Source organism: Tachyglossus aculeatus, chromosome 11, assembly GCF_015852505.1.
Source record: "Tachyglossus aculeatus isolate mTacAcu1 chromosome 11, mTacAcu1.pri, whole genome shotgun sequence".
NCBI classification, from domain to species: Eukaryota; Metazoa; Chordata; class Mammalia; order Monotremata; family Tachyglossidae; genus Tachyglossus; species Tachyglossus aculeatus.
In genome coordinates this window covers 46,426,305-46,439,031 of record NC_052076.1, presented here as the reverse complement: position 1 = coordinate 46,439,031, position 12,727 = coordinate 46,426,305, and the positions used below count along the sequence as shown (strand labels likewise).

Below are 12,727 nucleotides of genomic sequence, written 5' to 3'. Positions count from 1 at the left end.
CTGGGAGCCCCACGTGGGACGGGCTGACTAGCTTCTATCTCCCCCAGCGCTCAGCACATAGTAAGCGCTTAACAAATACCATCACTATAATTATTTGGATGGGAAGGCAGCCAGTCCGGGGGTGGCGGGGGGGGGGGGGGTCATTTGCAATACTCGGAAAGTTTCCCGCTGATTAGCTCTCCTTGCGTTGTTTCCAGTGTTTAGAACAGTGCTTGGCACATAGTAGCGCTTAACAAATACCGACAACATTATTATTACCAATAAATACGATTGAATGAATGAATGAATGATTATTATTATTAACGAAAGCAAGTCTGCATGGCTTAAATCAACCAGTCGTATTTATTGAGTGCTTACTGTGTGCAGAGCACTGGACTAAACGCTTGGAAAGGACAATACAGCAATAAAGAGAGACAATCCCTGCCCCCAAAGGGCTCACTGCCTTTTGTGGCGGAAGAAGCAGAAACATTGTGGCTTTGCGGAAAGGGCCTGGGCTTGGGAGTCAGAGGACATGGGTTCTAATTCCAGCTCTGCCACTTGTCCGCTGTGTGACCTTGGGCAAATCACTTCACTTCTCTGGGCCTCAGTGGCCTCACCTGTAAAATGGGGATTCATTCATTCATTCAATCATATTTATTGAGCGCTTACTGTGCGCAGAGCACTGTATTAAGCGCTTGGGAAGTACAAGTTGGCAACATCTAGAGATGGTCCCTATGCAACAGCGGGCTCACAGTCTAGAAGGGGGAGACAGACAACAAAACGTATTAACAAAATAAAATAGAATAAATATGTACAAATAAAATAAACACGTACAAACATATATACATATATACGGGTGCTGTGGGGAGGGGAAGAAGGTAAGGCGTGGGATGGGGAGGGGGAGACGGGGGAGAGGAAGTTGGGGGCTCAGTCTGATTAAAAATGTGAGCCCCATGTGGGACAACCTGATTACCCTATATCTACCCCAGCGCTCAGAACAGTGCTTACTGTTCCTAAGGCCCTACTGAGAGCTCACCTCCTCCAGGAGGCCTTCCCACACTGAGCCCCTTCCTTCCTCTCCCCCTCGTCCCCCTCTCCATCCCCCTCATCTTACCTCCTTCCCTTCCCCAGAGCACCTGTATACTTGTATATATGTTTGTACATATTTATTACTCTATTTATTTTACTTGTACATATCTATTCTATTTATTTTATTTTGTTAGTATGCTTGGTTTTGTTCTCTGTCTCCCCCTTTTAGACTGTGAGCCCACTGTTGGGTAGGGACTGTCTCTGTATGTTGCCAACGTGTACTTCCCAAGCGCTTACTACAGTGCTCTGCACACAGTAAGCGCTCAATAAATACAACTGATTGATTGATATACATATATACAGGTGCTGTGGGGAGGGGAAGGAGGTAGGGCGGGGGGGATTCATTCATTCATTCAATCGCATTTATTGAGCACCCACTAATGGGAATAGTGATGTCTCTCACAAGTCTATCGGGAAGATAAAGCTGTAGCCATTTTTTTGGTATTTGTTAAGTGCTTACTAAGTGCTAGGCAGTCAGTCAGTCCACCGTACTTACTGAGCACTTACTGTAAGTGCTCAGGAGGCCTTCCCAGACTGAGCCCCCTCCTTCCTTTCCCCCTCCTCCCCCTTCCCATCCCCCCCACCTTACCCCCTTCCCCTCCCCACAGCACCTGCATATACGTATATATGTTTGTACGTATTTATTACTCTATTTATTTTACTTGTACGTATTTATTCCATTTATTTTATTTTGTTAATATGTTTTGTTTTGCTCTCTGTCTCCCCCTTCTAGACTGTGAGCCCACTGCTGGGTAGGGACCGTCTCTGTATGTTGCCGACTTGGACTTCCCAAGTGCTTAGTACAGTGCTCTGCACTCAGTCAGCGCTCAATAAATATGATTGAATGAATGAATGCTTAGCATGTAGTAAGCACTTAAATACCACTATTATTATTATTATTATTATTATTTTGTGGAGAGCAGAGGAGTGCCCTGCCAGTGAACTGGAGGCTGCATGACAGCTTGAAAAATATAGAAATAAAAATAAAGGCAACTGTGGGGAGCCAACATGGGTCATTCAGAGCTGTGCATCCAGGGCAGCCCAGGCCTGGGGGATGCCGAGGGGCGGCGCGGACCCTTACCTCCCCCAACCCCCAGGATGGCGGTCAGACCGGGTGGCGCAAATAACAAGAATAATAATAATAACAATAACGGTATTTGTTAATCACTTACCATGTGTCAAACACTGTTCTAAGTGCTGGAGCGTCCTGCGGCTCCCTCACTCAATCGTATTTACAGAGCGCTTACTGTGTGAAGAGCACTGGACTAAGCGCTTGGGAAGTACAATTTAGCAACAAAGAGAGGGAACCCCTGCCCATTAGGGGCTCACAGTCTAGACTTGGGGGTGGGGGGAGAGACGAGACAGGCATCGAAAACAAGTAAACAGGCATCCATGGCAATAAACAGAATTAGAGCTGTATATACATACACACATCAGAACACGTAGAACAGGCATCAATAAACTCATTCATTCATTCATTCAATCGTATTTATTGAGCGCTTACTGTGTGCACAGCACTGGACTAAGCGTTTGGGAAGTCCAAGTTGGCAACATCGAGAGACGGTCCCTACCCAACAGTGGGCTCACAGTCTAGAAGGGGGAGACAGAGAACAAAACAAAACATATTAACAAAATGAAATAAATAGAATATGTACAAATAAAATTGAGTAATAAATACGTACAAGCATATATATATATACACATAAATACGTACAAACATATACACACACACACACACACACACACACACACACACACACAGGTGCTGTGGGGGGGGGGGCGATGGGGACGAGTAGCAGTGTGGCTTAGTGGCAAGCACCTGGGCTTGGGATTCAGAGGTCGTGGGTTCTAATCCTGGCCCCGCCGCTTGTCAGCTGGGTGACTTTGGGCAAGTCACTTGACTTCTCTGGGCCTCAGTTCCCTCATCTGTAAAGTGGGGATTAAGGCTGTGAGCCCCCCACCGTGGGACAACTTTGATTACCTCATACCCCCCCCCCCCCCCCCCAAGTGCTTGGAACAGTGCTTGGCACATAGTAAGCGCTTAACAAATACCAACTTTATTGTTATTATTCATTCATTCACTCAGTCGTATTTATTGAGCTCTGACTGTGTGCAGAGCACTGGACTAAGCGCTTGGGAAGTACAATTCGGCACCAGAGACCATTCAATCATTCATTCCATCATATTTACTTCTAGTCTTCTAGACTGTGAGCCCGCCGTTGGGTAGGGACCGTCTCTAGATGTTGCCAACTTGGACTTCCCAAACGCTTAATACAGTGCTCCGCACACAGTTGGCGCTCAATAAATACGACAATGAATTTACTGAGTGCCGACTGTGTACAGAGCACTGGACTAAGCACTTGGGAGAGTACAGTTTGGCAACAGAGAGAGACACTCATTCGTTCCATCGTATTTACTGAGCGCAGACTGTGTGCAAAGCACTGCACTAAGCGCTGGGAAAGTCCAATTTGGCAACATTCATTCAATCGTATTTATTGAGCGCTTACTGTGTGCAGAGCACTGCACTAAGTGCTTGGGAAGTCCAAGTTGGCAACATCTAGAGACGGTCCCTACCCGACAGCGGACTCACAGTCTAGATGGGGGAGACAGAGAACAAAACAAAACATATTAACAAAATGAAATAAATAGAATAAATATGTACAAATAAAATAAATAGAGTAATAAATACATACAAACATATATACAGGTGCTGCGGGGAGGGGAAGGAGGTAAGGCTGGGGGGGGGGGGGGGGATGGGGCACCAGATAGACATTCCCTATTCATTCATTCATTCCATCATATTGATTGAGCGCTGTGTGCAGAGCACTACACTAAGCGCCGGGGACACTCCAATTCGGCACCAGATAGAGACAATCCCTATTCATTCATTCATTCAATCGTAGTTAGGGAGCGCTGTGTGCAGAGCACTGCACTAAGCGCTGGGAAAGTCCAATGTGGCAACATTCATTCATTCATTCATTCAATCGTATTTATTGAGCGCTTACTGTGTCCAGAGCACTGTACTAAGCGCTTGGGAAGTACAATTCGGCAACATCTAGAGACGGTCCCTACCCAACAGCGGGCTCACAGGCTAGAAGTGGGAGACAGAGAACAAAACAAAACATATTAACAAAATGAAATAAATAGAATAAATATGTACAAATAAAATAGAGTAATAAATACGTACAAACATATACACAGGTGCTGTGGGGAGGGGAAGGAGGTAAGGTGGGGGGATGGGGAACCAGATAGACAGTCCCTATTCATTCATTCATTCCATCATATTTACGGAGCGCTGACTGTGTGCACGGCATTGGACTAAGCGCTGGGAAACTACAATTTGGCAACAGAGACCATCCCTATTCATTCATTGGGAAGCAGTGTGGCTCAGCGGCAAGAGCCCGGGCTTTGGAGTCGGAGGTCATGGGTTCTAATCCCGGCTCCACCGACCGTCAGCTGGGTGACTCTGGGCAAGTCACTTCTCGGGGCCTCAGTTCCCTCATCTGTAAAATGGGTGTGAAGACTGTGAGCCCCGCGGGGGACAACCTGATCACCATGGCACATAGTAAGCGCTTAACAGATATCAACATTATTATTATTATTAATTCATTCACTCAATCGTATTTGTGTGCAGAGCACTGTACTAAGCGCTGGGGAGAGTCCAATTAGGCACCAGATCGAGACAATCCCTATTCATTCCAATGTATTTAGGGAGCACTGACTGTGTGCAGAGCACTGCACTAAGCGCTGGGGAGAGTCCAACTGGCACCAGATGGAGCCGGTCCCTATTCAGACATTCATTCCATGGTATTTACTGGGCGCTGACTGCGTGCAGAGCACTGCACTAAGCGCTGGGGAACTCTAATTTGGCAACAGAGACAACCCCTATTCATTCATTCATTCCATCGTATTTAACAGATAGGCAGTCCCTATTCATTCATTCATTCCATGGTACTTAGCGCTGACTGTGTGCAGAGCACTACACTAAGCACTGGGAAAGTACAATCTGGCAACAGAGACAGTCCCTATTCATTCATTCATTCATTCCATCGTATTGAGGGAGTGCTGATTGTGTGCATAGCACTGTACTAAGCGTTGGGAAACTACAACTTGGCAACAAACGGAAACAACCCCTATTCATTCATTCCATGGCATTGAGGGAGCGCTGTGTGCACAGCACTGTACTAAGCGCTGAGAAACTACAATTTGGTAACAGAGACGGTCCCTATTCATTCATTCATTCATTCCATGGTATTGAGGGGGCGCTGACTGCGTGCACAGCACTGAACTAAGCGCTGGGAAACTCCAATTTGGCAACACAGTCCCTATTCATTCATTCATTCCATCGTGTTGAGGGAGCGTTGACTGCGTGCACAGCCCTGTACTAAGCGCTGGGAAACTACAATTTGGCAACAGATAGAGACAACCCCTGTTCATTCATTCATTCCATGGTATTGAGGAGCGTTGACTGCGTGCACAGCACTGTACTAAGCGCTGGGAAACTACAATTTGGCAACAAACAGAAACAACCCCTATTCATTCATTCATTCCCTGGTACTGAGGGAGCATTGACTGCGTGCACAGCACTGTACTAAGCGCTGGGAAACGACAATTTGGGAAAAGATAGGGACAACCCCTATTCATTCATTCATTCCATGGTATTGAGGGAGCGCTGACTGCATGCACAGCACTATACTAAACGCTGGGAAACTACAATTTGGCAACACAGTCCCTACTCATTCATTCATTCCATGGTATTGAGAGAGCACTGACTGCGTGCACAGCACTGTACTAAGCGCTGGGAAAACACAATTTGGCAACACAGTCCCTATTCATTCATTCACTCCATGGTATTGAGGGAGCGTTCACTGCGTGCACAGCACTGTACTAAGCGCTGGGAAACGACAATTAGACAACAGATAGAGACAACCCCTGTTCATTCATTCACTCCATGGCATTGAGGGGGCGCTGACTGTGTGCACAGCACTGTACTAAGCGCTGGGAAACGACAATTTGGCAACACAGTCCCTATTCATTCATTCATTCCATGGTACTGAGGGAGCGCTGACTGCATCACAGCACTGTACTAAGCGCTGGGAAACGACAATTTGGCAAAAGATAGAGACAACCCCTGTTCATTCATTCATTCCATGGCATTGAGGGGGCGCTGATTGCGTGCACAGCACTGTACTAAGCGCTGGGAAACTACAGTTTAGCAACACAGTCCCTATTCATTCATTCATCCCATCATACTGAGGGAGCGTTGACTGCGTGCACAGCACTGTACTAAGCGCTGGGAAACGACAATTAGGCAAAAGATAGGGTCAACCCCTATTCATTCATTCATTCCACGGCATTGAGGGAGCGCTGACTGCGTGCACAGCACTGTACTAAGCGCTGGGAAACTACAATTTGGCAACAGAGACAGTCCCTATTCATTCATTCCATGGTATTGAGTGGGCGATGGCTGTGTGCACAGCACTGTAATAAGCGCTGGGTAACTACAATTTGGCAACAAACAGAAACAACCCCTATTCATTCATTCAATGGTACTGAGGGAGCGTTGACTGCGTGCACAGCACTGTACTAAGCGCTGGGAAAACACAATTTGGCAACACAGTCCCTATTCATTCATTCATTCATTCCATGGCATTGAGGGGGCGCTGACTGCGTGCACAGCACTGTACTAAGCGCTGGGAAAACACAATGTGGCAACACAGTCCCTATTCATTCATTCATTCCATGGAATTGAGGGGGCGCTGACTGTGTGCACAGCACTGTACTAAGCGCTGGGAAACTACAATTTGGCAACACAGTCCCTATTCATTCATTCATTCCATGGTACTGAGGGAGCGCTGACTGCATCACAGCACTGTACTAAGCGCTGGGAAACTACAATTTGGCAACAGAGACAGTCCCTATTCATTCATTCATTCCATGGTATTGAGTGGGCACTGACTGCGTGCACAGCACTGTACTAAGCGCTGGGTAACTACAATTTGGCAACAAACAGAAACAACCCCTATTCATTCATTCAATGGTACTGAGGGAGCGCTGATTGTGTGCACAGCACTGTACTAAGCGCTGGGAAACTACAATGTGGCAACACAGTCCCTATTCATTCATTCATCCCATGGTATTGAGGGAGCGTTGACTGCGTGCACAGCACTGTACTAAGCGCTGGGAAACAACAATGTGGCAACACAGTCCCTATTCATTCACTCATTCATTCCATGGTATTGAGGGGGCACTGACTGCGTGCACAGCACTGTACTAAGCGCTGGGAAAACGCAATTTGGCAACACAGTCCCTATTCATTCATTCATCCCATGGTATTGAGGGAGCGTTGACTGCGTGCACAGCACTGTACTAAGCACTGGGAAACCACAATTTGGCAACAGATAGAGACAACCCCTGTTCATTCATTCATTCCATGCCATTGAGGGGGCGCTGACTGCATGCACAGCACTGTACTAAGCGCTGGGAAACTACAGCTTGGCAACACAGTCCCTATTCATTCATTCATTCCATGGTACTGAGGGAGCATTGACTGCGTGCACAGCACTGTACTAAGCGCTGGGAAACGACAATTTGACAACAAACAGAAACAACCCCTATTCATTCATTCATTCCATGGTTCTGAGGGAGCGTTGACTGCGTGCACAGCACTGTACTAAGCGCTGGGAAACTACAATTTGGTAACACAGTCCCTATTCATTCATTCATTCCACGGCATTGAGGGAGCGCTGATTGTGTGCACAGCACTGTACTAAGCGCTGGGAAACTACAATGTGGCAACACAGTCCCTATTCATTCACTCATTCATTCCATGGTATTGAGGGGGCGCTGACTGCGTGCACAGCACTGTACTAAGCGCTGGGAAAACGCAATGTGGCAACACAGTCCCTATTCATTCATTCATTCATTCCCTGGTACTGAGGGAGCGTTGACTGCGTGCACAGCACTGTACTAAGCGCTGGGAAACGACAATTTGGCAAAAGATAGGGTCAACCCCTATTCATTCATTCATTCCATGGTATTGAGGGAGCGTTGACTGCGTGCACAGCACTGTACTAAGCGCTGGGAAACTCCAATTTGGCAAAAGATAGGGTCACCCCCTATTCATTCATTCATTCCATGGTATTGAGGGGGTGCTGACTGCGTGCACAGCACTGTACTAAGCGCTGGGAAACTCCAATTTGGCAAAAGATAGGGTCACCCCCTATTCATTCATTCATTCCATGGTATTGAGGGGGCGCTGACTGCGTGCACAGCACTGTACTAAGCGCTGGGAAACGACAACTTGGCAACAAACAGAAACAACCCCTATTCATTCATTCATTCCCTGGTACTGAGGGAGCGTTGACTGCGTGCACAGCACTGTACTAAGCGCTGGGAAACGACAATTTGGCAAAAGATAGGGACAACCCCTATTCATTCATTCATTCATTCCATGGTATTGAGGGAGCGCTGATTGCGTGCACAGCACTGTACTAAGCGCTGGGAAACTACAGTTTGGCAACAGTCCCTATTCATTCATTCATCCCATCGTACTGAGGGAGCATTGACTGCGTGCACAGCACTGTACCAAGCGCTGGGAAACTGCAATTTGGCAACAGATAGAGACAACCCCTGTTCATTCATTCATTCCCTGGTACTGAGGGGGCGCTGACTGCGTGCACAGCACTGTACTAAGCGCTGAGAAACGACAATTTGGCAAAAGATAGGGTCAACCCCTATTCATTCATTCATTCCATGGTATTGAGGGAGCGTTGACTGCGTGCACAGCACTGTACTAAGCGCTGGGAAACGACAATTTGGCAAAAGATAGGGTCAACCCCTATTCATTCATTCATTCCATGGTATTGAGGGAGCGCTGACTGCGTGCACAGCACTGTACTAAGCGCTGGGAAACGACAACTTGGCAACAAACAGAAACAACCCCTATTCATTCATTCATTCCCTGGTACTGAGGGGGCGCTGACTGCGTGCACAGCACTGTACTAAGCGCTGGGAAACGACAATTTGGCAAAAGATAGGGTCAACCCCTATTCATTCATTCATTCCATGGTATTGAGGGAGCGCTGATTGCGTGCACAGCACTGTACTAAGCGCTGGGAAACTACAGTTTGGCAACAGTCCCTATTCATTCATTCATCCCATCGTACTGAGGGAGCATTGACTGCGTGCACAGCACTGTACCAAGCGCTGGGAAACTGCAATTTGGCAACAGATAGAGACAACCCCTGTTCATTCATTCATTCCCTGGTACTGAGGGGGCGCTGACTGCGTGCACAGCACTGTACTAAGCGCTGGGAAACGACAATTAGACAACAGAGACAACCCCTGTTCATTCATTCATTCCATGGCATTGAGGGGGCGCTGACTGCGTGCACAGCACTGTACTAAGCGCTGGGAAAACACAACTGGGCCACAGATTCATTCATTCATTCCATCGTATTTACCTAGAGGCAGTCCCTATTTATTCATTCATTCATTCCATCGTATTTAACTAGAGGCAGTCCCTATTCATTCATTCATTCATTCTGCGGTATAAAGGGGGCGCTGCCCGTGTGCGGAGCACTGTGCTAAGCGCTGAGGAGAGCCCCCCCCCGGCCGCCCCTCCCCCCCCCCCCCCCGCGGGCCCCTCACCTCAGCTCGGCGCGGGGGCGAGGACGCGGCGGGCGGGAGCGCGCACGCACGCGCGCGTGCCGTCGGGAAGAGCGAGCGGGCGGGCGGGCGGCGGTCCGGGCGCGCGCTGGCTCCGCTCCGCTCCTCACGGGCTCCGGCGCGACGCGGGCGGAACAAACGAGCGCCACTAGCCGCGGGGGCGACGTCATCAGCCCGCGACCGCCCCGGCGCCGCGCGCGCACGCGCGCACACACACACACACACACACACACACACACACACACACAGGCACGGAGCGGGCCCCCCTCCCTCTCTCCTCCCTCCCTTCCTCCGGCCGGGCCGCCTTTAAAGGGGCAGAGCCGCCGCTCGACGCCTCGACCGCCCGAGAGACGGCCGCGGGAAGAGCTGCGCGCGCCGCTGCGCACGAGGTCTCGCGCGCCCGCTCCCCGGCCCGGCGCATGCGCCCTCCCTCCTCCTCCCGCCTGCCCGGCCCGGCGCATGCGCTCTCCCTTCGCCTCCCCGTCGCGGCGCATGCGCTCTCTCTCCTCCTCCCCCCTACGCCTCCCGCCGTCCGGGCGCATGCGCCCCCCTTCTCCTCCCCCGCCTCCCCGTCCCGGCGCATGCGCCCTCCCTCCTCCTCCCCCCCCCCGCATCCCCGTCCCGGCGCATGCGCCCTCCTTCCTCCTCCCCCTCCTCCTTCGGCATCCCTGTCCCGGCGCATGCGCCCTCCTTCCTCCTCCCCCTCCGGCATCCCTGTCCCGGCGCATGCGTTCTCCTTCCTCCTCCCCCTCCTCCTTCGGCATCCCTGTCCCGGCGCATGCGCCCTTCTTCCTCCTCCCCCTCCTCCTCCGGCATCCCTGTCCCGGCGCATGCGCCCTCCCTCCTCCTCCTCCCGCCTCCCCGGACCGGCGCACGCGCTCTTTCACCTCCTCCTGCCGCTCCGGCCCGGCGCATGCGCCGTCCCACCTCCTCCCACCTCCCCGAACCGGCGCATGTGCCCTTCCTCCTCCCGCCTCCCCGATCTGGCGCATGCGCCCTTCCTCCTCCCGCCTCCCCGATCCGGCGCATGCGCCCTTCCTCCTCCCGCCTCCCCGATCTGGCGCATGCGCCCTTCCAGGCCCCTCGTCGCTGCGCCGCACGTGGCGTCGCCGCGCTTTTAATAATGGTAATCATTCATTCATTCAATCATATTTATTGAGCGCCTACTGTGTGCAGAGCACTGTACTAAGCGCTTGGAAAGTACAAATCACCAACATCTAGAGACGGTCCCTACCCAACAGCGGGCTCACAGGCTAGAAGGGGTAGACAGACAACAATCAATCAATCAATCAATCAATCGTATCTATTGAGCGCTTACTGTGTGCAGAGCACTGTACTAAGCGCTTGGGAAGTACAAGTCGGCAACACAACAAAACATGGAGACAGGTGTCAATACCATCAGAGTAAATAGAATTACAGAGACACATCATTAATAAAATAGAGTAATAAATATGTACAAATATTCACAATTTCTGTGGGAAGGGGAAGGGGCTTGGAGAAGCAGTGTGTCTCGGTGGAAAGAGCACGGGCTTTGGAGTCAAATCCCGGCTATGCCAACTGTCAGCTGTGTGACTTTGGGCAAGTCACTTCACTGTGCCTCAGTTCCCTCATCTGTAAAATGGGGGTTCAAACTGTGAGCCCCCCCGTGGGACAAACTGATCACCTTGTAACCTCCCCAGTGCTTTGCACATAGTAAGCGCTTAACAAATACCATCATCATCCTCACAGTACTAAGCACTTGAAAGAGTACAAGGTAACAATATATAACATCCCCTGCCCGCGATGAGCTTACAGTCTAGAGGGGGAGACAGACACTAATATAAATGATCAGCAGCGTGGCTCAATGGAAAGAGCCCGGGCTTGGGAGTCAGGTCATGAGTTCAAATTCCAACTCCGCCACTTGTCAGCTGCGTGACTTTGGGCAAGCCACTTCACTTGTCTGTGCCTCAGTTCCCTCATCTGTAAAATGGGGATTCAAACTGTGATCCCCCCCCCCCCCCCCCCCGCCGTGGGACAACCTGATCACCTTGTAACCTCCCCAGCGCTTAGAACATTCATTCATTCAATCGTATTTATTGAGCGCTTACTGTGTGCAGAGCACCGTACGAAGCGCTTGGGAAGTACAAGTTGGCAACATATAGAGACGGTCCCTACCCAACAGCGGGCTCACAGTCTAGAAGAGTGCTTTGCACATAGTAAGTGCTTAACAAATACCATTATTATTATTAAGGGGCTAGGGCAGAGGGAGAGAGTGGGGGTGATGAGGAGGAGAGGAAAAGGGGGCTCAGTCTGGGAAGGCCTCCTGGAGGAGGTGAGCTCTCAGTAGGGCTTTGAAGGGAGGAAGAGAGCTAGCTTGGCGGATGGGCGGAGGGAGGGCATTCCGGGCCAGGGGGAGGACGTGGGCCGGGGGTCGTCATCTGGACAGGCGAGAACAAGGCCCAGTGAGGAGGTGAGCAGCGGCAGAGGAGCGGAGGGTGCAGGCTGGGCTGGAGAAGGAGAGAAGGGAGGTGAGGTAGGAGGGGGCGACGGGATGGACAGCCTTGAAGCCGAGAGTGAGGAGTTTTTGCTTGATGCGTAGGTTGTCAATAATCATAATAATAATGGTATTTGCCAAGCGCTTACTATGTGACAGGTACTGTGCAAAGCACTGGGGTGGATACAAGCAAATCGGGTTGGATCCAGTCCTGTCCTTTGTTGGAATCACAGTCTCAATCCCCATTTTACAGATGAGGTAACTGAGGCCTAGTGAAGTGACTTGTCCAAGGTCACCCAACAGACAAGTGGCAGAGCCGGGATTAGAACCCAAGACCTCCTGACTCACGGGCCAGTGCTCTATCCATTATGCCATGCTGCTTCTTGGGACTTACCAAAGATCCATGTTTTATAAGTGCCCACAAGCTGACATTTTCCCTATTTCACACAGAGAAGGGGATATATTGTCTCCAAGGTGCCTTAAGAAAGCAAAGGAAGAGAAGGATGGTTATAGAGC

At 50.3% G+C, this 12,727-nt stretch overlaps 1 protein-coding gene across 4 annotated transcripts in view; it reads right to left on the bottom strand.

The window, feature by feature from the left end:
• ZC3H18 (zinc finger CCCH-type containing 18) overlaps positions 1-9,772 on the bottom strand; it is a 90,088-nt gene extending 80,316 nt beyond the window's left edge. For all 4 annotated transcript variants that reach the window (XM_038753701.1, XM_038753702.1, XM_038753703.1 and 1 more), the window contains exon 1: positions 9,721-9,772. The gene's annotated coding sequence lies outside the window, so the exon portion shown is untranslated. The remainder of the gene's footprint in view (positions 1-9,720) is intronic.
• Positions 9,773-12,727: the final 2,955 nt, after the last annotated feature.